Below are 25488 nucleotides of genomic sequence, written 5' to 3'. Positions count from 1 at the left end.
CCTGAGCCAAGAGGGACTGCTCAGTCAAAATTTGTTCTTGCATGTGAAGCTGTATTTTGTCCCATTTATTAAGGGTTTCTTCTGTGTCCCTCTCATAAAAGTACAGAGAAGAACTGTTTTTGTATTCTGCTGCTATCCATTTAAACCAGCCATGCTGAAATGTAAGAAGCCTAGTTTCTTTGTCAGAGCATTGATTACATTTCAGGTCCTGGATATTGGTGATCTGTCTCATCATTTAGTGTTTAGCAACATTGCTGAACCGCTTCGAGGAGCCACGTGCATCATCAGTGGCAGCTGCAGATCTCACAATCATACTGAAGCTTGTGCATAATTGGTTTGATCTGAAAGATGTGACCCAAACTTGACTGCCTTGCAGCTCTGTATTTTATTACTTGTAAACTTATTTTCAGATTAACTGTTGCTACTAACTGTAGCTATGACAGTCTCATGAACATCTCAGTGTTGTTAGAATGACTCTCAGTTAAGATTAATTTATTTCTTGGGGCATGTGGGTGGTTCAGTCGGTTAAGCACCTGACTCTTGATTTCAGCTCTGGTCATGATCTCATGGTTCATGGGATTGAGCCCCGCATCAGGTTCTGTGCTGATAGTGTGGATCCTGCTTGGGAGTCTCCCTCTCTCTCTGACCCTCTCCTGCTTGTGTGCTTTCTCTTTCAAAATAAATAAATAAACTTAAAAAAAAAAAGGGTTAATTTGTTTCTTCATTTTACTCAAATGAATTATATAGAAGGATCTCTATTTTATATAAGAAAACTATATCTAATATGAATGAATATATAGTTTTATTTATTTATCTATATTTTAAAATGTTTATTTAAATTGAGAGAGAGAGGCAAGGGGAGGGGTAGAGAGAGAGAGGGAGAGAGAGAATACCAAGCAGGCTCCATGCTGTCAGCACAGAGCCAGATGTGGAGCTCAATCCCATGAACCATGAGATCATGACCTGAGCTGAAATCAAGAGTCAGATGCTTAACTGACTGAGCCACCTAGGTGCCCCTGTAGTTTTATTTTTTTAGTTGAGCCCAAGTTCTCATATACTCTGAATAATTCAAATCTGTGATTGGGAAAGGCAATTGACTGAATTGTGTCCCCCCAGATTCATATGTTGAGGCCTTAACCCCCAGTGTGACTGCATTTGGAGATAGGGTCTTGAAGAGGGTAATTAAGGTTAAATGAGATCATAAGAGTGGGGCTCTAGTCTGACAGGACTGGTGTCCTTGTGAGAAGAGGAAGAGATACCAGAGCTGTCTTTATCTCTGTGTGCACACAGGAAAAAGTTCTTACGAGGATAGAGTCTGACATGGTGTGCTTAGACAAAGATGAACAGCTTCATGGGCTGGAGACAGGGACATATGAGAGGATGTGGTGGGAGGTGAGAAAGTTAAGTTTGTTTTTTGAATAACTGGATAACCATGAAGGAGCTGGCTACTTGGCTTACTACCTCTTGTATTATAAATCCTGATCATGGAGCAAAAGGAGCAGAAGTGGGAAAATCCTTGGACTTCTTAAGGAGGGTCAGGGCTAATAGTCATATTATATTTGCATCACAAAGGCTATTGGGGTAGCCTCCTCGTAATTAAGACCTGAAAAATTAAGATTCAGGTAAAACATGAAGCATTTCCCACAATCTCTAATAGATGTATTGCTATATAGATATTAGATATGTTTCATTACGTGATTTTTGGCTCCTTGGTTAACAGTATTTGAAAACCAGCTTGAGAGTAATGTTCACAGCACCGCCCAGATGGCTGTATTCATTAATCTTGTTACTGTCAATGAAAGAAGTGCTCATACAGGCAGCTTTGCTGAACCATCGTGAAAATGTTCCTTTTCCATCTTCTTGAACCAGCAGGCTTCAGCATGATGTGTTGACTGATTAATGCTAGTCTAGGCCAAGCCAAAGTCATGTACAAAGCAGCCAGCTCTCCTCTGAATAATCAACTCTTATTTAGAAGGAAATACAAAGTTGTTTAAAATTAAACACTAACGGGAAAGTGGTGACAGATGTTTAATTGGTTGCTTTCTTGTCCCTTCTTAATGTGTGACACGCCCTCATGAGAAAGGTTAGATGGATTGAATGGAAACAGCCACTTAACTATCTGCTCTCACACTCATGATAATATTCACTCCTCATTTCTTTTCAATATGTCCTCATTTTATTTTATTGTATTTTACTTTATTTTACTTGATTTTACTTTACTTTACTTTACTTTTTACTTTACTTTACTTTACAGAGAGCATGCAAGCAGGCAAGAGAGGTGGAGAGAGAGAGAGAAAGAGAGAATCCAGTGGGCTCTGTGTTCAGTGTGGAGGCCGACACAGGGCTTGATCCCATGACCCTTGGATTATGACCTGAGCCAAAATCAACAGTTGGATGCTCAACCAACTGACCCACTCAGGCCCTCATTATAAAATTTATTATATTTTATTTTATATTCTCCATTTCTTATAATTTTTCAGTATCTGATTATAAACAAGGAGTTACTGTCCCCATATATTCATTACTGGTTGGAAAGATAGTTTTGAGTGAACTTTATATTTATCACACAGGAAATGTGGAATGCTGAGCTTGGCCCAACCTTGAGAATTTCAAAGAACTTGTTTCTTTTATTCTAGGCTCTTCAGATACCTTGACTTGCTCACACCAAGGTCTATTGCAAACACACAAGCATCTAGGCACCTTTCATAGAGCTCATATTCTATAGTGTTAATCAAGACCTTCACAAGTTCTCTTCTTGCTTCTACCTTCCATTTCTTTCTTTCTTTCTTCTTTAAGTTTATTTATTTATTTTGAGAGAGAGACAGCGTGAGCAGGGGAGGAGAAGAGAGAGCGGGAGAGGGAGACTCCCAAGCAGGCTTCACACTGTCAGCACAGAGCCTGATGCAGGGCTCGAACTCACAAAACCATGAGATCATGACCTGATCCAAAACCAAGAGTTGGACACTTAACCAACTGAGCCACCCAGGCGCCCATCTACCTTCCATTACTGATCTACCCCCATCTCTGAAACCCACCTTTCTAACTATGCTTTTGGCATAATTTGGTATTTGCTCTCTGGCTTTGTGCAACAGTGGCTGCTAGTAAGGTTACACTCAGATCTTCTGGCTTGCTTTGGAGATGTGTGAACAGAGAAATCAATGTTCTAAAGGTAGCTGCTGAATGGGGGTACATATATACAGTATTGAGCAGAGAACCTGCCACAGGTCATGACATACACTTCAGTGAATGGCAATTTCCTGCCATTTTCTATCCTTAGCATTTTCAGGTATCAGAAGAAGGAGATGACAGGAGGGAAGTTGAGAATTTTAGGCTATTTGCTAGATGGAATCAGAATTGAGAAGGGAGATTTTGGAGTGTAGAGTTAACATTTTTCTCTCTCCTTTGATCCATCATAAGATCTAGTTTCATGTTAGACCTTCCTCATAGGCATGGTGGCTGAGGTTGGGAAACATGGGTTCAAATCCAGATTCACTGGCTGTGTGACCTTGAAAAAATTATTTAATGCCTCTGTGTCTCATCTGTGAAATGGAGATAATAACAGTACCTAACTGAGAATTATTTAGAGGAGTAAAAGGCATCACATGTAAAGCACCTAGAAACAGATCTTGGTGCTTAACAACTGCTTGATCAAATTAGCTATTAGTATTGTTATGATTATTTTGCCGTTCTCCGCAAAAAAGCATCTGGCATTTGGGGTGCCTGGGTGGCTCAGTTAGTTAAGTGTTTGACTTTGGCTCAGGTTATGATCTCACGGTTTGTGGCTTTGAGCCCCACATTGAGCTCTGTGCTGACAATATGGATCCTGGAGTCTGCTTCAGATCCTGTGTCTCCTTCTCTTTCTGCCTCTCCCCCTCACTGTCTCTCTCTTTTGTCTCTCTGTCTCTTTCAGTCTCAAAAATAAAATAAACATTAAAAAATTCTTTTAAAAAGGTATCTGGCATGTAGCAGTGTTATTATTACTAACATTATTATTGTTACCCATATTAGTCACTTCCTATAGGTAGGACATAGATTCAGGGTATAGTTTTGTGCATTTTTAGCCTTATTTAAATGGCACGTGTGTTTGTTCATAAAGACTGCAAACTCGCTCTCATTTGAGCTTTTATTTTTGCCTTTTTCAGAACCACCAGAGGCTGTCTCCTAGACAGGTGAAGTCACTCATCTCTTTGCAGCTGTGTGCTGAGACTTGGCAGCCAGTATGTAAGAGACCCTTGGAGGAGATATGTCTTGTATCAGAATGAAATTTACAACATGATGCCTTGACTACTGATGCTTTGGGCTGACTCACTTTTTTCCTCAGTGACTAACTCCTTTAGTTACTCCTTCCCCTACCTATGGATTGTCTATGTGGATTACTGCTTTCTTGCCTCTGTCTTGCTGTGAATTGTTTGATTCCCGGGTCTGGCCTGATGGAATTTCATCTTCCATTCCTGGGTTCGAGGAATTGGATACTGCTTACCTTGCTGACCTGGAGGCTAGTCCTTGTGTCCTGATTTTTGATTCTTACCTGCCCTTACATTACTGATGACCTCCGAGTCTAAACATCTTCCTGGTTATACTCAACCATCACAACCAGTCCTGCCCAAGAGACAAGAGCCTTTCCTGAAAAATTGGTGTGGCTGACATACACCATGTCAGGTAAGTTTGCATTTGGTAGTTTGTTCTAGAGGATTCCGAGAAAATTCTATGCCTCGCCTCCTATGGTTCATGTGGTGTGGGTCAGTGGGTATTGTTTAACCACAAGTAAAACGTGGGTTTGAATTTCTGTCCTTGAGACTGGATACTTCCACTGTGGGGGTGGGGTCAAAGAACAGTTCAGAGTGATCTGCTGAATCCATACATATTCTTTGTCCCAAATGGCAGGCACTTTTTATTTTGTTTTCTTCAACCACAAATCTGTGTAGCACTGCGTGATTTTCAACTTCTTGAGAGAGTAAGTTTTTGTTTGTGTTACAAACTCAGAGTCCTTGATGACATGTTGACAGGTACTGGAAATGATGGGATTGGAGAGCTGACAGGTGACTCATGCATATGGATGTCTTCTGTGATTATACATAGCAATTTATCTGGGGTTATTTATGGTAGCATTGTCATGGCGATCAATGAGCAGTAAACAAGGCTCTCAAAGCCACAGGCAGGGTTTTTACAGCCTCTGACCAACTGTGTTACCTCCATTTTAAAAAGCAAGTTTGATGATTAGCTTATTGAACTGAAGAGTCTTAATATAATTCTCTTTTTTTCCCATAAAACTTAAAAATCATGATGAGCTACAGAAAGTCTGATGAGATGGAAAAGAACTGAGTTTGTGGTGGAAGCCAGAATTCCAGGCTTCACTGAGTGGTTCTATGACCTCGGACCAGTCACCCATTTTGAGTCTTAGTTTCTCCATTCTTTTTGGGGGCTTAATAGTGTTTGTTCTAGCATAATTCATGAGACTGTTGTAAGGAAGAAATTAAATGATGAATATGAAAGAGTAGTACAGCATGCCCACGAGAAATAAGCCTGCACACAGCATTCTGTGAGAGAGGCTGTGCATCTGGTTCTGCTCATTTTAGGCACCAGAATCTTGACTTCATTGCTCAGGAATCCATATACAGTAATACTTTGAAAGGGAGGTTCTTAGCTTAGATTTTAGGAAGATGACAAAAGGATTCCATGAGAATGATTGAATCTATACTTCCTAATGAAACCATATACACTCGACTCTCCATCAGCTAAATGATGGTAAATTCAATACTATACAGGCTATACAAGGATCCTCTGGCAAATCTAGTTCTTTACACTAAGCAGCTGATAAGACCAATTCCTCAGTGTGTCAAATAAGATGCTGTCAGGTCTGTTCTGCGGGTACCTCTGTTTAGCTATCGTTAGCTGATACCTTCTGTATTCTGATCCTGGTGGAATTGACTGGAAGTTTTCAATTTATCATTTTTTCAGGAATCATTTCTAGTGGCATATTTTTCAATCTCTGATGATGTGATCGATCAAAGGTCACTTTGCTCATTATTTTGATTTAGAAACTGTTTCCTTCTCTGTAAAATGCTGCTTTTCCAAGCTGTGGAAACCCAAGATTTCTGCAAGTTAGTGAGTCTGTAGAAAGGAGGCTTTTAACTAGAGAGACGAAACGTTACCTTGGTGAAGTGGATAAGCTACTGTGTGCTTTCCTCATCCTACATGAAGATGCACCCTGGGTCCTCTGGTTCATATGGGTGGGGGACCTGCCAAGCAGAGGAGCTATGAATTCCCTCACACTCCTATTTGTATTCTCTCCTGTATTTGGGTTCTCCAGAGAATCAGAACCAATGGGATCTCTATCTTTATCTCTAAGTCTATTTCTAAGTCTAAGTCTATCTCTATCTCTATTTCTCTCTCTCTCTCTCTCTCTCTCCCTATCTCTCTCTTTCTCTCTCTATCCTCTCTCTCTCTCTCTCTCTCTGTCAAGATATACCTCAAGCAGAAAGAGAATGAATTAGCTTTTCCTCTAACTTTTTCTTTGATCCACGTCCTCCGTAGATTGAATGATGTCCTACACTAGAGAGGGCCCTCTGCTATACTCAGTTCAACAATTCAAATGCTAATTGCTTCTAGAAACACCTCCACAGACACATCCAGAAATAATGTTCTACCAGCTATCTGGGCATCCCTTAGCCCAGTCAAGCTGACACATAAAAATAACCATCATACCTTCCAGTTCAGTAAGCCACAGCATTACATCCTAAACCCTGCATTGGTCCTGTGGCTGCTCCATAACTTGGGCTTGACTTCTGCAATTTAAAAGTTGGGTTTCTAGTTGAGCCACAGAACTCAGGACTCTTCAACTTTTATTAAAGAGTCCGGATGAGTGCCCTCCCAAGCAGTAGTCCTGGCCCTGACCTTCCACAGTTGCCAATACTGGAAATGGATTTAAAAAACAAACCTCTGCCTGCAGTTCTTTTTCTGACCTGAATTTGCTCTTTTTCCTGCACTGGTCTGTGTATGTCCTCCATGAGGTTAGAGCCTGTGTCTGTTTTTACGCAACATCATTTCCACAGAGTCTATCATGGTACAGAAAAAATAAATGTACAAATGAGTTGGTTACATGAAAATTACAAAAAATCCAGTGAACATATAAAAATATATTAATATTACACTGATAATTAAACACTAATTACAAATCACTTATTAATTAAGTTGCATATAATGTTGTGATTTAATAGAGGTTATTAAACTAGATGACTCGAATTCAGATCTTAGCTCTGACTTAATAGCCGATGACAATTTATTAGCTCTTAAAACTTTGATTTCATAAGTTTCAAATGAAATGATACAGGTAAATGCATAGCAGACCATTTGACAAGTAATAATTTCTCAATGAATGCTAGTTTTAATTTTTGCATTATATCAAACATAGAAAAGAAACACTTTATTTTTCAAAAAAAAGATAAAATACTTAGTAGCAAATTAGTGTGTGTGAAAATTTACATAATCTTTTTGGAGAAAAAAATTGGCAATAAAAATCAAAAGCATTAAAATGTGCTTATTCTTTGATCATATATTTTCATTTTTAGGAATTACTATAACAATAATTAGGCATTTCTAAAAATATGTATGCAAAGAATTTCTGATAACTCTTATTTATAATTATCAAAAGGGGACAATTAAATATTCACCAATAGGTGAATTTTTTAGGTAGGTTTTTAATATTACCAAATACATGTATTTTTAAAAAATGTTTGTTTATTTTTGAGAGAGAGAGAGACAGAGAGACAGAGCACGAGCGGGGGAGGAGCAGAGAGAGAGGGAGACACAGAATCTGAAACAGGCTCCAGGCTCTGAGCTGTCAGCACAGAGCCTGACGCGGGGCTTGAACCCACAAACTGCGAGATCATGACCTGAGCCGAAGCCAGATGCTCAACTGACTGAGCCATCCAGGCGCCCACAGATACATGTATTTTTTAATGGGAAAACCCCCATAAAAGGCCCAGTGGAAAAGCAGACCACAAACAGGAAAAATATGGTACCATCACTACTCAGATGTCCCTTGTAAACGGAATATATCTAAAACCATAGCCCTGATTAAGTGTCCAACTTCGTCTCAGGTCATGATCTCATGGTTTGTGAGTTCAAGCCCCATATGGAGCTCTGTGCTGACAGTGCAGAGCCTGGTTGGGATTCTCTCTCTCCTTCTCTCTCTGCCCCACCCAACTTGTGGGCTCTCTCTCTCTCTGTCTCAAAATAAAAAATTTTTTAAAAAGCCCTACACTTGTGATTGTTTTCAATGTTTTCTTTTCCCAGTGTTCTTATTTCTGTAAGTTACACCATTTAGCTGAAATCCTTTTTCTTCAGAGTACTTACACTCCATATTATATAGTTATTTATTATCCACTTCCATTATCAGTATGTTAGTTTCATGGGAGCAGACATTTTAACTCTTATGTTCATAGTAGTATTGCCAATACCTAGAACAATGACTAGCACATAGTAGGCAATCAATAAATATTTGTTTCTTTAAATTGTTTTTTAATGTTTATTTATTTTTGAGAGAGAGAGAGAGAGACAGAGCATGAGTGGGGGAGGGGCAGAGAGAGAGGGAGACATAGAATCTGGGACAGGCTCCAGGCTCTGAGCTGTCAGCACAGAGCCTGACACGGGGCTTGAACTCACGAGCCGTGAGATCATGACCTGAGCCAAAGTCAGACGTTCAACCGACTGAGCCACCCAGGTGCCCCAATAAATATTTGTCTCTTAATTGCCTGAATGACTACTTAAAATGCATTAACTAGAAAAGGATGACAAAAATGTTACAAGTGATTAAGTCTTGAAGGCAGAATAGTAGTATTTATTTGTTTGTCTGTTTTTTTGCCCTGTCTGCAGACAAACTTATCCCGGGTTCTAGGGCATGTGGCAGCCGTTTGGGTTAGTTACTGGTATAATGGGACTGGGGCTGAATTCGACTTCATTATGGTAATGGTATTATTTTTAGAGCTCTTCTATATTTTGCAATTTTCTGTCTAGTTAGAAGAAATTAAAATTGATATAAAGAGCCTAACTTATAAATCTACTGAAATAATGTACACTATTGTTTTTAATGGTCATGATGAAAAGCAGAGAATGAAACTGAATAGTTTGCTATATCAGGTCTGTATTATTAACATATCAGCGGAAGATCAATCAAATTAATCATAAAAATTGACAGCCAAGAAAATCATTAAGGTCAACTATAATCCCAGTGAAATAACTCCTGAGATGGCAGTGTACTGTTCTTAGAGAAATCTTGCTTCATAAAAACTGAACCAGTACTCTTTTTTTAATTTTTATTTTTATTATTATTTTTTTAATGTTTATTTATTTTTGAGAGAGAGACAGAGCACAAGTGGGAGAGGGACAGAGAGAGAGGGAGACATAGAATCCAAAGCAGGCTCCAGGCTCTGAACTGTCAGCACAGAGCCTGATACGGGCCTTGAACTCGTGAACTGCGAGATCATGATCTAAGCCAAAGTCACACGCTTAACCAACTGAGCCACCCAGGTGGCCCTCTTTTTTTTTTTTTTTTTTTAATGTTTGTTTATTTTTGAGAGAGAGAGAGAGAGAGAGAGCGAGCACGAGCAGGGGAGGGGCAGAGAGAGGAGACACAGGATCTGAGGCAGGCTCCAGGCTGTCAGCACAGAGCCTGACATGGGGCTCAAACTCATGAACTGTGAGATCATGACCTGAGCCAAAGTTGGAGGCTTAATTGATTCCCAAGCACTCCTGAACCAGTACTCTTAAAACAGAATCAAAGATTATTCAAGTTTAGGAAACTTTAGTTCTAAAAACTTCCTTTGTTCAAGTTTATTTATTTTCACCTTAAAGTGAATTCAATTTTTGTTTTTTTGATTTGAGAAAAATAGTTAATGCTCTTTATGAGATTGAAATTTCTGTTATGGTGCATGAGACCAAAACTGTCCTTTGCAGACCTTACATACACCCCACAAAGTATAGGATATTTTTGTAAATTCCTTACCAAAAGCAGTCTTTGCAGCTCTCTTGATATGATAACAACAACAACAAAAAACCAAAGACATCCTCTCATCCTGTTTTCTGTGTTTTCACACTGTTTTCACACTGTATTATAAGTTCCTAGTGGGCTAACAAAATATGATTTTGTTATTAACCTTGGTCAAGTACCATGCACATCTCTATGCTTAACAATGTTACCTTTTTAAAAGAAAAAAATCTCTGAAGCCATGGAGATGGGAAAGAAAGAATAATTTACAAGGAAGAGTGCAAAACAATTTTCCTTTCATAATGCATTATTATTGCATAGTATACCCTGGGGTACTAAATATGAAACAGCTTTGATGATATATGTTTGTTAGTCCAACAGATAATGGCATATCCCTTGCTATACTTAACAAGAGGTACAATTCATTTTGATAGTGTCACTGAAGTAATATTACCTCCAGCATTAGAAACATGATGTTTCTCTGAGCATATGCAATTATTTTGTAGAAATCAAACTACCAAATATGGATATTATGAGATAGTTTCTATCATGTGCCTAGTAGTTTTTAAGATTCAAAAAAAACCTCGTTAAAATGGTGGAAAACGTGCATATTTAGTTATTAGCTAGCATTTGGAAATACAGACTGTAGGTGTTAGTGATAACGCTTGGGGCTAATTTAGGTGCAATTATGGAATTTTTATTACTATTTCTTATTGTTCAGAACACATTTTGTCAAATATTTATAAAACAATTCTAATAGGGCCAAATAGGCTTTATTATTTTATTCCTTCCTTCCTCCCTCCCTCCAACCCTCCCTCCCTCCTTCCCTTCCTTTCTTCCTACATTTCTTCTTTCAGTAGATATTTATGGGACACCTACTATGTCTTAAGTGCTATGCTGGCTTCTGGGAATAGAGTGGGGAACCCAACAAATATGGTCTCTCTTCTTGTGGAACTTACAAAGCAGAAGAAACAATTGTTCATTGATTCAGCGTGTATTTATTGGGCAGCTAATGTGCCAGACACACTGCAACAGTGAAAGCTACAGACAGGGCAATGAGGTGGAAAGCACTTGGTATGTTCCAGGAACAGTAAGGAGGCTGACATAATCAATAGATTGGATTGGAAACAGAAGGGAAGCTGTAGCAGTCATCTAGGTGAGAGATGATGGTGGCTGGAACTAGGGCAGTGGTAGAGCAGATGGGGAGAAGGGAACAAATGTAAAATCCACTTAGGGGTAGAATTGACAGGGATATTCAGAGGGTACCCTCAAAATATTAAGGTCGTTAACTTTGCTGATCCATCAAAGTCTAGTTCACATCTGGTTTTCCATAAATGTATCCCTGATAATTTAGAGCTAAGAAAGACCATTATTCATCACATATGGGATTAGCTTTATGTGCACTGTAATAAGTATATACTAGATTTTGTTTTGTAACACTTATCCACTAGCTTATTAGCTTTTGAAACTTTGTTTTACATAAATAAAATATAAAAAAAGTATAAAATTTATAAATATTTTATTATATAATATATAAAAATATATGTATAAAATATGTATTATATATAAATATATAAATATGCATAAAATATGTAAATGTTTTATTATATATAATTCTAATTATAGTCAACATGGGTCAGTAAACAATTAGGGATTTGGTAATGATGCTCTTCTCCTGGAAATTTATTTATTTATTTATTTTTTAAATTGGAAGTCAGTTCCATTACATCCTGGAACCACTTTTATTTTTTATTTTATTTATTTTTTTTTTCAATATATGAAATTTATTGTGAAATTAGTTTCCATACAACACCCAGTGCTCATCTCCAAAGGTGCCCTCCTCAATACCCATCACCCACCCTCCCCTCCCTCCCACCCCCCATCAGTTTGTTCTCAGTTTTTAAGAGTCTCTTCTGGCACCACTTTTAAAGAGATCGTTTGTCAGGACACAAATCATATAAGAGGAACAGAACTAGGACTTCCGGAGTAAATCATTCTATTTCCTCTACAGCTTTTATCCTGTAAGTCTTTTATTTGGAACTTGGATAAACCATCAGATATCCCTAATATAGTACAGAGTCATAGCACTAAGTAGACTTAAGAAAAAGAGGCTTTATTAACTTCATCTTGCTTTTTGCTTTGTGGGTAGACCTTTATCATAGTTCCTTTGTCCTTGAAATCTTTTTTGGACCTTATTCTATACTTTATGGAAAGTAACAGAAGAATTAGTCCCAAGAATTATGAGCATAATCTCATGAGCTTTCAGCAAGACAGTTTCAAAGTGGGTAATACTGAATTCTCTATTTCAGCAACAACATTTTATCTTCTGTTGAATCTTCATCTCTGTGATTTGCAATGGTAGTCATTATATAATATGATGGAAAAAGAGACATGGCCGGAGATGAGGCCAAAGAGGGATGGATCTTGACAGATTGGAACTAACTTCAAAAGAGGAGAAAATTGATTTGGGGTTGTATCAAGTGTACTTGGAAATAGAGGGTGTAGTCTTTATCCCACGAGTATATGAGTCTTCATATATCACTAAGTCTCTTGGAAAAAAATGGCTACTACTGCAGAAGTGCTTGTCAGGTCAGATTTATCTAACATGGTATTTGTTGCAGACTTTTATTCTTATAGGTCAATGTGGCATATGAATCCATCTTTAGTCTGTGTGTTTTAAGGCCTTATCTCTGTAAAAAAAAATTGGTATTAAGGTGACAAAGTTTGTAGAGCAAGCCTTGGAGAAAGGTATGTGTCATTCAGCTTGATTGTTACTAGAATGTAGATGCAGGACTTCCTATTGTGAGATTAATGAAAATACCACCCGCCATTGCTCACATTACTGGGCAATTTAATCTGTCCATAAGGGAGGGGAGTAAAATTCAAAGAATAGCAAAGAATGCTTAAAAGGATTCATTGGAAATGATGAAACAGTGGGACTTCAAAATGGAATCATAAGGTTAGATCTGTAAGAAATCGTAGATGCCATTTAGTCTTGTCTTTTCATTTTACTGAGAATCATAAATGGGGACAAAATCTCCTTTTCCCCGGAATCATAATCCAGAATCACCTGTTTTGGGACTTCACCGGTAGATCAGAGCTGTGATAAAACTCAGGAAGGGTCATGACTCCCTTTCTCCTCTTCTTTCTGTCACACTGATCTATCTTGAAGTTGAAGCCATTACTTATAAAACTATCTGTAAGGTGCCACTTTATCTGACCTATTTGCACCCTCTCTGCTTTCTGGTGAATTTAATGATCTCACAGAGCCACAGATATAGCAGCTTATGTTGCTTCTTAACTTTGTCATATTATTACTCATTCCTGGAGAATTCCATGCCCTTTCCCCGCCTGTTAGTCTGCAGTCTACTATAGTTGACAGTCTACTCAGCTTGGTCAAATCCCATTTCTGCCACAGAGCTTTCCCTGACTGTTCAGCCATGACAGATTTATGGTTTCTGAATTTCTTAAGTCCTTACAGTTTATAAAAGTGGATCTCAAGTCCAGCTACTTTTTAAAAATCAACTGGGGAGGTTTTATTTTTTAAGATTTGAAATTTTATTTTATTAAAAAATTTTTAATGTTTATTTATTTTTGAGAGAGAGAGAGAGAGAGAGAGAGAGAGAGAGAGAGAGAGAGAGAGAGAGATCGTGAGTGGGGTAGGGGCAGAGAGAGGAGACACAGAATCCGAAGCAGGCTCCAGGCTCTGAGCCATCAGCACAGAGCCTGATGCGGGGCTGAAACCCACAAACCGCGAGATCATGACCTGAGCCGAAGTTGGACGCTCAACCGACTGAGCCACCCAGGTACCCCATGATAAATGTACTCTTAATCCCTTTTACTTATTTCACCCATACCCCCACCACCTGCCTTCTGGCAACCACTAGCTCGTTCTCTGTATTTGAGTCTACTTTTTTGTCTCTTGTTTGCTCATTTGTTTCTTACATTCACATACGAGTAAAATCATATGGTATTTGTCTTTGACTTATTTCATGTAGTATACCCTGTAGGCCCATCCATGTTGTTGCAGGTGGTAGGAGTTCATTCTTTTTTTATGGCTGAGTAATATTCCATTATATCTATATCTATCTGTATCTATATCTATCACATCTTCTTTATTTATCTTTTGATGGTCATTTGGGCCACTTCCATAATTTGGCTATTGTAAATAATTCTGTAATTACCATAGGGGTGGATATCTTTTCAAATTAATGTTTCATATTCTTTGGGTAAATACCTAGTAGTGGTATTACTAGATCAGATGGTAATTCTACTTTTAATTTTTTGAGGAACCTCCATACTGTTTTCCACAGTGGCGGCACCATTTTGCATTTCCACCAACAAACAGTACACAAGGATTCTCTTTTCTCCACATCCTCACCAATAATTGCTGTTTCTTGTGTTTTTGATTTTAGCCATTCTGGCAGGTGTGAGGTGATACCTCATTGTGGTTTTGCTTTGCATTTCCCTGATGATGAGTGATGTTGAGCATCTTTTCATGTGTCTGATGGCTATCTGTATGTCTTTAGAAAAATGTCTATTCTGGTGATCTGCCCATTTTTAATCAGACTATTATTAATTATTATTATTATTATTATTATTATTATTGATTTTTGAGCTGTATAACTTCTTGATATATTTTGGATATTAACCCCTTATCAGATTTATCATTTGTAAATATCTTCTTCCATTCAGTAGGTTGCCTTGTCTTTTTTGTTGACGTAGACCATACTAGTAAAGATGCAGTAAACATTTGCTGAATGAATACACTTGATAACATGCATTTATGAAAGTGAGACTGGGTTAGAAGATTTAAGGAATGACAATAAAAAACTTAAAAAGGAAGAAATGGCTTTAAAGATGAAGAACAATAAGGATAAAATTTGGAAATAGGGTATGTAGTCCATATAGATCAGACATAAGCCCAAAGGCCTTCAACGTTAGCAGACTGCCTAAGAGAGTGAAGTCCAGATAAGACTTTAGTCAGTGACAAGGATTCTGGTGGCCTGGGAAGTATATCCTAGCCTAGAAGTGTTCAGATCCATTATGAAACAATCACAAACCACTGTGCTGGCAAAAACAAAACAAAACAAAACAAAACAAAACAAAACAAAACAAAACAAAACACCACTTCTAAATGTAGAGCAGAATTCTGTTCCTGCTGTCCATTTGCAAGTGATGATACCATACAAATTCTATGGAAATGCAGTTGTAGTCCTTCCAATTACTTTTTTATATGTTAAAATGTGTGGTATAAGTCACAGAAACTGCACTGACCAAGGGAGTTTGGCCTTTTGCGTTCTGGAAGAGTCTCTTCCACTGAACCATCTGTGACTTTGGACCAACTAATTAGCTGTTGTGGGTCTCAAGCCATTCATCCTTTGGCTGTAGATAAAAATGTCACTCCCTGGAGTATAGACAGATATTTTTAACTCTCCAGAGTAAAGGTGCTTATAAAAGTTAAAAATAACTGACATGAGGGGTGCCTGGGTGGCTCAGTCCGTTAAGTGTCTGACTCTTGATTTTGGCTCAGGTCATGATCTCACGGTTCATCTGTTCGAACCCTGTGCTGGACTTTGCATTGACAGTGGGATTCTCTCTTTTCTTTCTTTCTGGCCCTGTGCCCCGTACTTGAGTGCTTCTCTCAAAATAAATAAATAAACTTAAAAAGAACTGATATGGGGGCGCCTGGGTGGCTTAGTCAGTTGAGTGTCCGACTTCGGCTCAGGTCAGGATCTCGCAGTTCGTGAGTTAGAGCCCTGTGTCGGGCTCTGTGCTGACAGCTCAGAGCCTGGAGTCTGTTTTGGATTCTGTGTCTCCCTCTCTCTGCCCCTTTCCCACTCATAAATAAACGTTAAAAAAAAATTAAAAAAACTGATATGATTCTATAGAGCATTTAGACTTCTTAGAAAAAAGTCTCTTTGTATGTGTATTTTATTTCTCCTTCTTTTTTCTGCCTAAAGAAAAGTAGACAAAGCTTCAACCATATCTCTTATTTTAATCCATGTCCTATCCATAAGAAATGCATAATAAATGTATTGATGAATTACCATGCAAGCTGAGAAGCTGCATGCTGGCTTGCTTGAGGATTCAATTAAAATTAAGCAGTATTATTTTGAATAATCAAATGCTGTTCTGAATAAGTAATTCAAGTAAACAAGGCAATTAGTAAAAAGTGATGGTGATGAAGTTGAGTGGGAGCAGTTCTTATATATATATGAAATATAACTTTAATATATGTTTTAAATATAACATCAGAATTGAAAAAATAATAGCTTGTTGGAATGGAAAAGTTTATATTGGAATTAATAATTTCCCCAAACAGCTAAGAAGTCCTTTAAAATTTTTTTTTTTACATTTCATTTATTTTTGAGAGAGAGAGAGAGAGAGAGAGAGAGAGAGACAGAGCACAAGTGGGGGAGGGGCAGAGAGAGGGAGACACAGAATCTGAAGCAGGCTCCAGGCTCCGAGCTGTCAGTACAGAGCCCGATGCGGGGCTCGAACCATGAACCATGAGATCAAGACCTGAGTCGAAGTCAGTTGCTTAACCGACTGAGCCACCCAGGCGCCCAAGAAGTCCTTTTAGTTTGCAGTCAATCTATAACCCTCCTTGATAAAACAGGTTTAATACAGTTTATAATGCTATATTTGATAATAATGTAAAAGACTGTCCCTGTCCAGTAGCCAGGTCTAGAGCTAATATGAAAGTTAGGACTGCGCCTATACCACATTAAACAACTGTATGAAAAACAGTCCAGGAAAGCATTCATGTGATAGCTAAGTAATTTAAACTTCCATTCTCTTCTCCTCTGTCTCTGTTTCTGTTTCTCTCTTTCTCTTTCTTGGAATTGGCTCATGTAATTGTGGAGGTTGGCAGGTCCCAAAACTGCAGGTAGGCTGGCTGGCTGGAGACCCGAGGAAGAGATGATCTGCAATTGAAATCTGAAGGCTGCCTTTTGGCAAATCCCCTCTTCTTTGGGGAGATCAGTATTTTATTTTATTTTATTTTTTATTTTATTTTATTTTATTTTATTTTATTTTATTTTATTTTATTTTATTTTATTTTATTTTATTTTATTTTATTTTATTTTATTTTATTTTATTTTTTATTTTATTTTTTATTTTATTTTAATTTTATTATTAATTAAAAAAATCTGAGTATAGTTGACACATGATGTCACATTAGTTTCAGCTGTACAATATAGTGATTCGATAATTCTGTATGTTATGCTAGGCTCACCACAAGTGTAGCTACCATGTGTCACCATACATGCTATTACCATTTACTATATTTCCTATGATGAACCTTTTATTCCCATGACTTATTCATTCCATAACTAGAAGCCTGTATCTCCCACTCCACTCCACCCATTTTGCCCAATCCTCTACCCTCATCCCTTTGGCAACCACCAGTTTGTTCTCTGTATTCATAGGTCTGGTTCTCCTTTTTGTTTATTCACTTGTTTTGTTTTTTAGATTCCACACATAAGTGAAATTTTAGTATTTGTCTTTCTCTGACTTATTTCACTTATTTCAAATAACCCTCTAGGTCCATGCAGGTCAGTGTTTTCTTTTTTGTTTTTTAAGGACTTCTGCTGACTGGAGACCCATCTACATTATGGAGGGTAATGTGCTTTACTTATAGTCTGCTGATTTAAATATTAATGTCATTAAAAATATCTTCACAGAAACATCTAGAATAACATTTGATGAAATATCTGTGTACTATGGCCTAGCCAAGTTGACACATAAAGTTAACCATCTTAATATGCTATGTATTTTTGTAGCCCTCCTTCAAATCCTTGTTGAAATGAGGTGGGGTATAAAATGTACCTAAAGTTAAACATGGTCTATTTATAGTTATTTCTAAAAGCATTACCTAGTACTACTTTTGGTTTCTTTAAGCCCCACCCTGGCTTGTCTGGGACTGCTATTTCTTTATCACTCTGGCATTGAAGAGCTCTATGCTGCCAGAGAGAAGCAAGCCTCAGTTGGGTGTCAGCACATTGGCTGTCGAGGGTGAAGGAAGAGGGTTTTCAAGGCAGTCACCAGTAGTTTGGGCTCTTACTCATGCTCTCTGGGCATCGGGTGGAAGTGAAAATACCTGACAGGCAAGACTGTTGTGAAGATCAACTACAATTGCCCACCTTGGACATATCCTTTGTTTTGAAATTGCTATTTTCCAACCCTGCATCATAATGTAAAAGTTTACTCCCTAAATGAAGCTGATCTCATCTATAGGAAAAAAGAGATTCTTGGCTTCTGCCTTTTCCTTTTATTGCCACTCTTCGTCTTATGTACCTCTGCTTAAGGAAAAGGGGTCAGTAATTTGGCCACCCCATTGCTGAAATGTTGCCAACTCTTGGTATATGCACAGCATTGTGGAGAACTCCCAAGGCTCCAATTGCTTTATAAAACCTTAAAATCACTCAGTGATGCTTATCAACAGCTAATATTAATGGATAACGATGAAAACCACAGATGTCTTCCCAGAACTGACAGCATAAAATCAATCGAGTCTGAGCGATCTTTCTTTTTTTGTTGTTGTTAGGAAACGTCAAAAAATTATGGAAGTAAAGTAAGCATATTTTTTCAACTTTTATCTTATAAATTTTTTTATATTTTGTAGCATTAAATTATCATGCCTACCTGTTGTACATTAATAATATCAAATGCAATTGGTTGAACTATATTTGAGGAAAATAAAACATCAGAAAAATTTTGAAAATTTTAACACATTTTTAAATTTAAAACTTCATTTATAAATGTTTTTATAAGGCAGCCATAATATTGCTAAATAGGCTGTAGAGAATATGATAGAGTTTTTTGGATTGTGTGGGCACCAACCATTAAACCTTCGGCTTTCACTATGAAAATTAACACTACAGTCTCATCAGACATGCACAGTGAGCTTCAGGTCACTACCCTGCTGGGAGCTGAGAGAGGAATTTGTGGTATACATTCACTGTGGACTCAATAAATGCTCATGGCCATTTTGTTTTTGGTTTTTAGTTGGAGGTGAGAAGTTTTTGCTGAACAGCTTTTGGTTGTTCAGAATCAAACTCCATGTCTGGATAGATAGTAGTAAACATTGTATTCTTGGAAGTTTTCTGTTTAAATTTAACACATGTTTACTGAGCTCTTATTACATACAAAGCTTGATATTCTGGGCTGGAAATATGGATAGGATACAGATCTGTCCTTCAAGGAAGTTAGTATTTCGTGGGAGATAATACATGCATTTTCTTAAAAAAATTTTTTTTAATGTTTATTTATTTTGAGAGAGACAGAGAGAGAGAGAGAGAGAGAGAGAGAGAGAGAGAGAGAGAGAGAGAGAGAGAGAATGAGTGGGGGAGGGTGGAGAGAGAGGGAGACACAGAATCTGAAGCAGGCTCCAGGCTCCAAGCTGTCAGCACAGAGCTTGATGTGGGGCTCGAACTTACTGACCATGAGGTCACAATTCGAGCCGCAGTCAAGGCGCTTAACTGACTGAGCCACCCAGGTGCTCCAAATATTATCTTTTTAAATAGCTAATACCAGAATTATATTTAAGAGAGTGATTACTTTCCATGAAGAAGAATTTACTTATCTGCTTCTGGAAGTATATAAGCTTTTATTCTCAGAGCTGAATGAAAGAGGCTAAGGGTCCCATTGTTCATAGTGCAGAGTTCCAATTTATTCCTCTGTTTTAATTATACTTCAGTGTAGATTTACATGGAGCACAGAGCTCCTCCAGTTCAGCCTGTCCAAAACTAAACCTGTCTGCTGGAAGGAGGGGACCTGGGTCTCTACCCTTAATGCAGAATTTCTATAAAGCCTTCTATTGTTAGCACTGTGCCACACCCCACCTATGAGGCAGGCTTTGTTTCTCATTTTTGAAAATTTCTTGTTCATCTGCTTATCAGCATCCAAGATTTGTTGACAGTATTTATCGTCATTTCCTTTTTCAGGCTCTTTAGTATTTTGGTTTATTAATGTTACTTCCTTTACTTTTATGTTTTGGGCTTTGGGGAAGAAGCAGAGGTAATCACTTGCACAAGGATTGTGTACAATTACCTATGCTTAACCCTGTGAGATCTTTGAACATAGCACTGAGAGACCTGATACCTTTGTGGCATTGCTCCCAGACCACTGCAGATATGGTTCTTGGCATATCTCATTCATGCTATACATTGACCCAATTGGAAGTTTACTATTAAATACCACGTGCCAAATTCCAGGTCTGAAGGACATTACATCACTATGTGGGGATCTATGTGACATTATTATAACCGAATCCAAATCTGTCTGCCTCATGCACAACAAAGTTAATCACTGAGACATCAGATTTGCAGCAAGGAAGGGCTTATTTGAGAGGCAGCCACAGGAGGAAACAGGAGAGCAAGACTCAAATCTGCCTCCCTGAAGGAGAAAAAAGACTTTATAATCATGGGGGTTGCGATTACATACCTATTGAAGAGTGGGGAAATGTGACTAATTGTGAGGAAAGCGCTTGAGCAAGTGTATATGTAACATACATCCCATGTTCACTTTGGTGTGGAGACTTAACATCAGAAAGAAGCAAAATTCAGCTCCTCACCTAGGGAGGTTATCAGAGGACAAGGAGAAGGGGCTATGGGCATTCTCTAAGAGCTGGTATAAACTGGGTGGGGTCTTGGGCTCATTATCTCAGGTAAGGAGTACAGGGCCCTGCTGGCCCATAGGTTGGAACCATATTAGTTGACTTTGAGTCCAGGTTTCTGCAGAGATACTGAGTAGATTTATTAGTGGGGTCCAAAAAGACACAATAGCTGATTAAGCAGAAACAGTTCTCTGGAAAACAAATTTTAAATTTCCTGCTAGTTTACCTCATTAACCTTATGGAACATAGTTTCAGTTCCCCGTAAGTTATGATCATTCTTCAGTCTTGAAGGAATGGGGATGGTGTCCACTCTGCCTGCTTTCCTTATCTCCTCTGGTAAGGTAGGTTTTGGGTAAAGAGCAGTTTTGAAAATCTTAGCTATAAGCAAAATTGCTTTGATGATTAACATGCCTACATACAGGGCTAAGCAGAAGTTCTTAATCGGTAGATCACAGCAGCAAGGGAAATAGAAGCAACGTGCAGCCAGACATGCTAAGTTTCTCCCTGTTACATTATATAGCATAGGGCCTTCCTATATTTGCTAAATACTTGAAGAGCAAAGTTGTATCCCAACTGGGATATAATATCTGAATAAGACATGCAATTAGACTGTAAGGAGTCTAGACTCCAGGTACTCTGCTCGGGGAGCTAAGCACACACACAAGTAATGATAACACAACAAAGGGAATGCTAAGTGCTCTGTAGTAGGTATTGGGAAGGTACTCTGAGAATTCAGGGGAGGGAAAAATTAATTGTGATGGAAAAGACATGAAGATCAGAGATGAGTTGGCATCTGACCTGGAGCAGAAAGATGAATAAAAAGGGCATTTCAGGTGGAGGGGAAAGTATCAAAAAAAGAATTGGAAGCATGAACATTTCAGTATTGCGTTTACCAAATTCCATTGATTGTAAGATGCATCTATTGGAAAATACTCAACAATTTTATATATTAGGAAAAAGCCCAATCCCAATTAATACATTGTATGATTTTTTTCTTCATAATTTTTATTTCATGCTATTAAGAGTGCTTTCAGATTTATGTAATGTAGATTTTATCATATTTTATTCTTGTGCATTTGTAAAAAGGAAAATATAAACAAAATAATATTCCTAATAGGTTTTTAAGTTCAGAATCTGACTCTTCTGAATCACTGTTCCATGTAGAATTGGTAATATCCATGTTCTTCTACACAGTGTTATCCTTGTGCTTTTCAGTGCATCAGTGAACGGGGTGCTCCACTTGTGTCTTTGGAATTTTATTCTAAGCAACTGGACACCTAATCTATACCTCTTGACTTTATTAGGAGGCAGCAAATAGATACCTTGATCTTACCAGAAGTGTTAACTGAATATTTTCTGATAATGACCAGGACTCATACCTTTTATTTAAATGATCCTCATTTAATTTGTTGGCTGAAATGTTGAGGAGTTGCATGTTGTCTGGTCATCCCACTAAGAATAATAACTGAGTTCTTGTATGTGTAGGCAATGACAATTTGCCATGACTGGCCTGGCTGGAAGTGGTTATAAGATGCTGTTGATATAAGGCATACATCCTGACTTTAGAAATGTTAATATATGAAAAAACTAAATTGATGAGGTACAGTACTATGATTTGGCATTAAGAAATCATTTGTGTAATTGAGTAATAGCTATCTCCCTCAGCATTCATAAAGACAGAGTTGTCTTGTTCAACATTAAATGCCTAGAGCCTAGCATGGTGCCAGCTCAAAGCAGATGGGCAATAAATATTTATGGAATAATGAGTAACGGATGGAGAAGGACAATTAGGTCTTTTTGTCTAGAGATACTCTGTCCAATATGGTATTCACTAGTCAGATGTGGCTATTTAAATTTTGATTAATTGAAATGAAATAAACTCAATATTTAGATCTTCAGTTGAACCAGCAATATTTTAAGTAGTCATTAGATACAAATGGCTAGTGGCTACTGTCTTGTATAGTACAGATACAAGACATTTGCTTCATCACAGAAAATTCTTTGGGTAGGTCTGGTCTAGAATATAGGGAACATGAAGGAGAGTATTGGAAAAGGATGGAATGGGATTTTGGAGATAGGTAGTGATCTTGGGAAATTAGACAAAATGAGGCTCAAACAATCAGAACATGAAAATACATACTTGGTATATCCTTAAAACAAGGTGCCTTTTTTAAAAACTGAATTTATCAGGTGCTAGAATACTGCAATTCTCCATGTATCTTCCTAGGCTTTTCTTAGATCCTTCTATATAGCAATAAACAGACAAATAAACTACTATAACTGCCATGTGGCCATGCAGTATTGTAGTTTGTAAATTGCAATCGTCAACTTGTGCTTTCTCCTGTGATTTAGTCAAAAAACTTTTAAAACTTCTTTAGGTAGGGATGCATGTATGGTAGAATATTTAGAATCCTCTGGCCAAGTTAGAGCAAAGAGGGACAGAGTGGAATATTGTGGTTTTGGAAAATTCAGGGAACCCACTGAATATTTGTATCAGGAAAAACACCCAGTCCCTCCCTCCTGAGTAGGGAAAAACCTCTTGTGTCTTTTCCTGTGTCTCTCCTTTACCCTCACACTACTACTGCACTCACAACACTTCTGGGACAAGATGTGTATGGGGTTTTCCCAGACCAAGCAATTCTGTGACACTCACTGGTGTCTTAGAGTTTAACTCAGTTATGATACTATCTATCTCTCTGGACATAACATAAGATCCCACAGGTTGAGAGCTCAGTCCCACAAGACTGCCCTCACTTTAGATGCCAATCTCAAGCCCAGGTTGTCACCTGTGCTTCTGGCCCATTGGCTATACCAGAGATTCTCGTGATCCCCTCCTCAGGTTTGATTAATTTGCTAGAGTGCCTCAAAGAACTCAGGGAAACACTTACCTACATTTACCAGTTTATTAAAGAATATGAAAAAAGCTACAGATAAACAGCCAGATGAAGAGATACGTAGGGTAAGGTCTAGGAGGGTCCTGAGCACAGGAGTTTCTCTCCCCATGGAGTTGGGGTGTGTCACCCTTCCAGTGTAGATGTGTTCACCAACCTGGGAACTCCCCGAAACCTGTGGTATTGGGTTTTAAAAAAAAAATTTTTTTTTTTTAGCATTTATTTGTTTTTGAGACAGACACAGAGCATGAACGGGGGAGGGGCAGAGAGAGAGGGAGACACAGAATCGGAAGCAGGCTCCAGGTTCTGAGCCATCAGCCCAGAGCCCGACGTGGGGCTCGAACTCACGGGCCGTGAGATTGTGACCTGAGCTGAAGTCGGACGCGCAACCGACTGAGCTACCCAGGCGCCCCTGTGGTATTGGGATTTTTATGGAGGCTTCCTCCTGTGTAGCTTCTTGTATTAATTCCGTTTCTAGCCCTGCTGTCCTTTCTGGAGAGGTGGGGAGGAAGAAGGAGCTGAAAATTCCAAGCTTCTGATCAGGCTTGGTATTTATGGTGACCAGCCAGAAGACATCCAAGAGCCCACCCAGATTTGCCTCATTTGAACAAAAATGCTCCTTCAGCTCTTACCACTTAGGAATTTAGAGTAGTTCTATCTTATCTATGGTTTTGCTCTCCATGGCATCAGTTATCTGCATTCAACTGTGGCCCAGAAGCAGATAATCTTCCTTCTGACATATTGTCAGAAGGTCAGTGGTAGCTTAACGCTATGTCATAATGCCTGTGTCATTCACCTCACTTCATCTCACCACGTAGGAATTTTATCATTTCGCTTCATAACAAGATGGAGAAGGGTGAGTATAAGATGTTAATAAGATATTTAGAGAGAGAGGAAGAGATGAAATTCACATAACTATTACAGTATATTGTTTTAATTGTTCTATTTTATTTTCAGTTATTATTAGTATCTTACTGTGCCTAATTTATAAATTAAACTTTATTATAGGCATGTAGGTATGGGAAAAAACATAGTACAGATCTTCCTTGACTTATGGGGTTACGGCTCGATAAATCCATCGTAAGTTGAAAATACTATAACTGAAAATGCGTTTGATATCACCTAACCTAAGGAACATCATAGCTTAGCCCAGCCTAACTTAAATGTGCTCGGAACACTTACGTGTAACATACAATTGGGCAAAATCATCTAAAACAAAGTCTATTTTGTAAGTGTTGAATATCTCATGTAATACATTGAACACTGTGCTTGAAAGTGAAAACCAGAATGGTTGTGTTATTGGTTGTTTGCTCTCGTGATTGTGTGACTGATTGGGAGCTGTGGCTGCTGCTCAGTCATGAAAGAATATTGTACTGTGTATTGCTAGCCCGGGAAAATGTCAAAATTCAAAATTCTAAGTAGAGTTTCTACTGTTTTGCACCATCTTAAAGTAAAAAAAAAAAAAAAAATCCTAAGTCAAACTATTCTAAGTCAGGGACTGTGTGTTCATATAGGGTTCAGTACATCTGCAGTGTCAGGCATTCACTCAGGGTCTTGGAACACATAGCCTGCAGGTGAGAGGGGCTACTGTACAAGGATTTTAGGAGACTATGTCAGGGACAGGGTCAAAAACCAAATATTAGAACAAGAAATGCTCATAGTGCTCTTATTCACTTAGGAAATTTACAAGGGTTTTAGGAGCTTTGTGCCAGGAACTGGATCAGAGACCACTCTATGTATTTTGTCATCTCACAATACTTCTCTGTGTAGAATTAAGATTTACTTTAAAGCTGAATGGTTCTGTAAGTCATTTTTTTGGTGAATGCTGAGCAAATTTATTATTCATTGTTGTTTCTTTATAGATAGAAAACATTCTTTTTCTAAATTAATTATAAAATTAAGACCCGTCTAAAGCTTAGCTAACTTTTTACACCATATACTTTGGAAGATTTTTATCTATTGCATTTCATGGGAATGTTCCTTGTGATAAT

The 25488-nt window shown here is 38.1% G+C and overlaps 1 long non-coding RNA gene across 4 annotated transcripts in view; it reads left to right on the top strand.

Annotated features, from left to right (window-relative positions):
* Nucleotides 1-25488, top strand: part of LOC123386055 — a 308079-nt gene that overhangs the window by 30623 nt on the left and 251968 nt on the right. For all 4 annotated transcript variants that reach the window (XR_006599548.1, XR_006599547.1, XR_006599546.1 and 1 more), the window contains exon 2: nt 4143-4659. This is a non-coding gene — a long non-coding RNA (uncharacterized LOC123386055). The remainder of the gene's footprint in view (nt 1-4142; nt 4660-25488) is intronic.

This window comes from Felis catus, chromosome B3, assembly GCF_018350175.1.
Source record: "Felis catus isolate Fca126 chromosome B3, F.catus_Fca126_mat1.0, whole genome shotgun sequence".
NCBI lineage: Eukaryota > Metazoa > Chordata > Mammalia > Carnivora > Felidae > Felis > Felis catus.
Note: the sequence above shows the minus strand (reverse complement) of the source record. Positions and strands in the feature narration are given on the sequence as shown.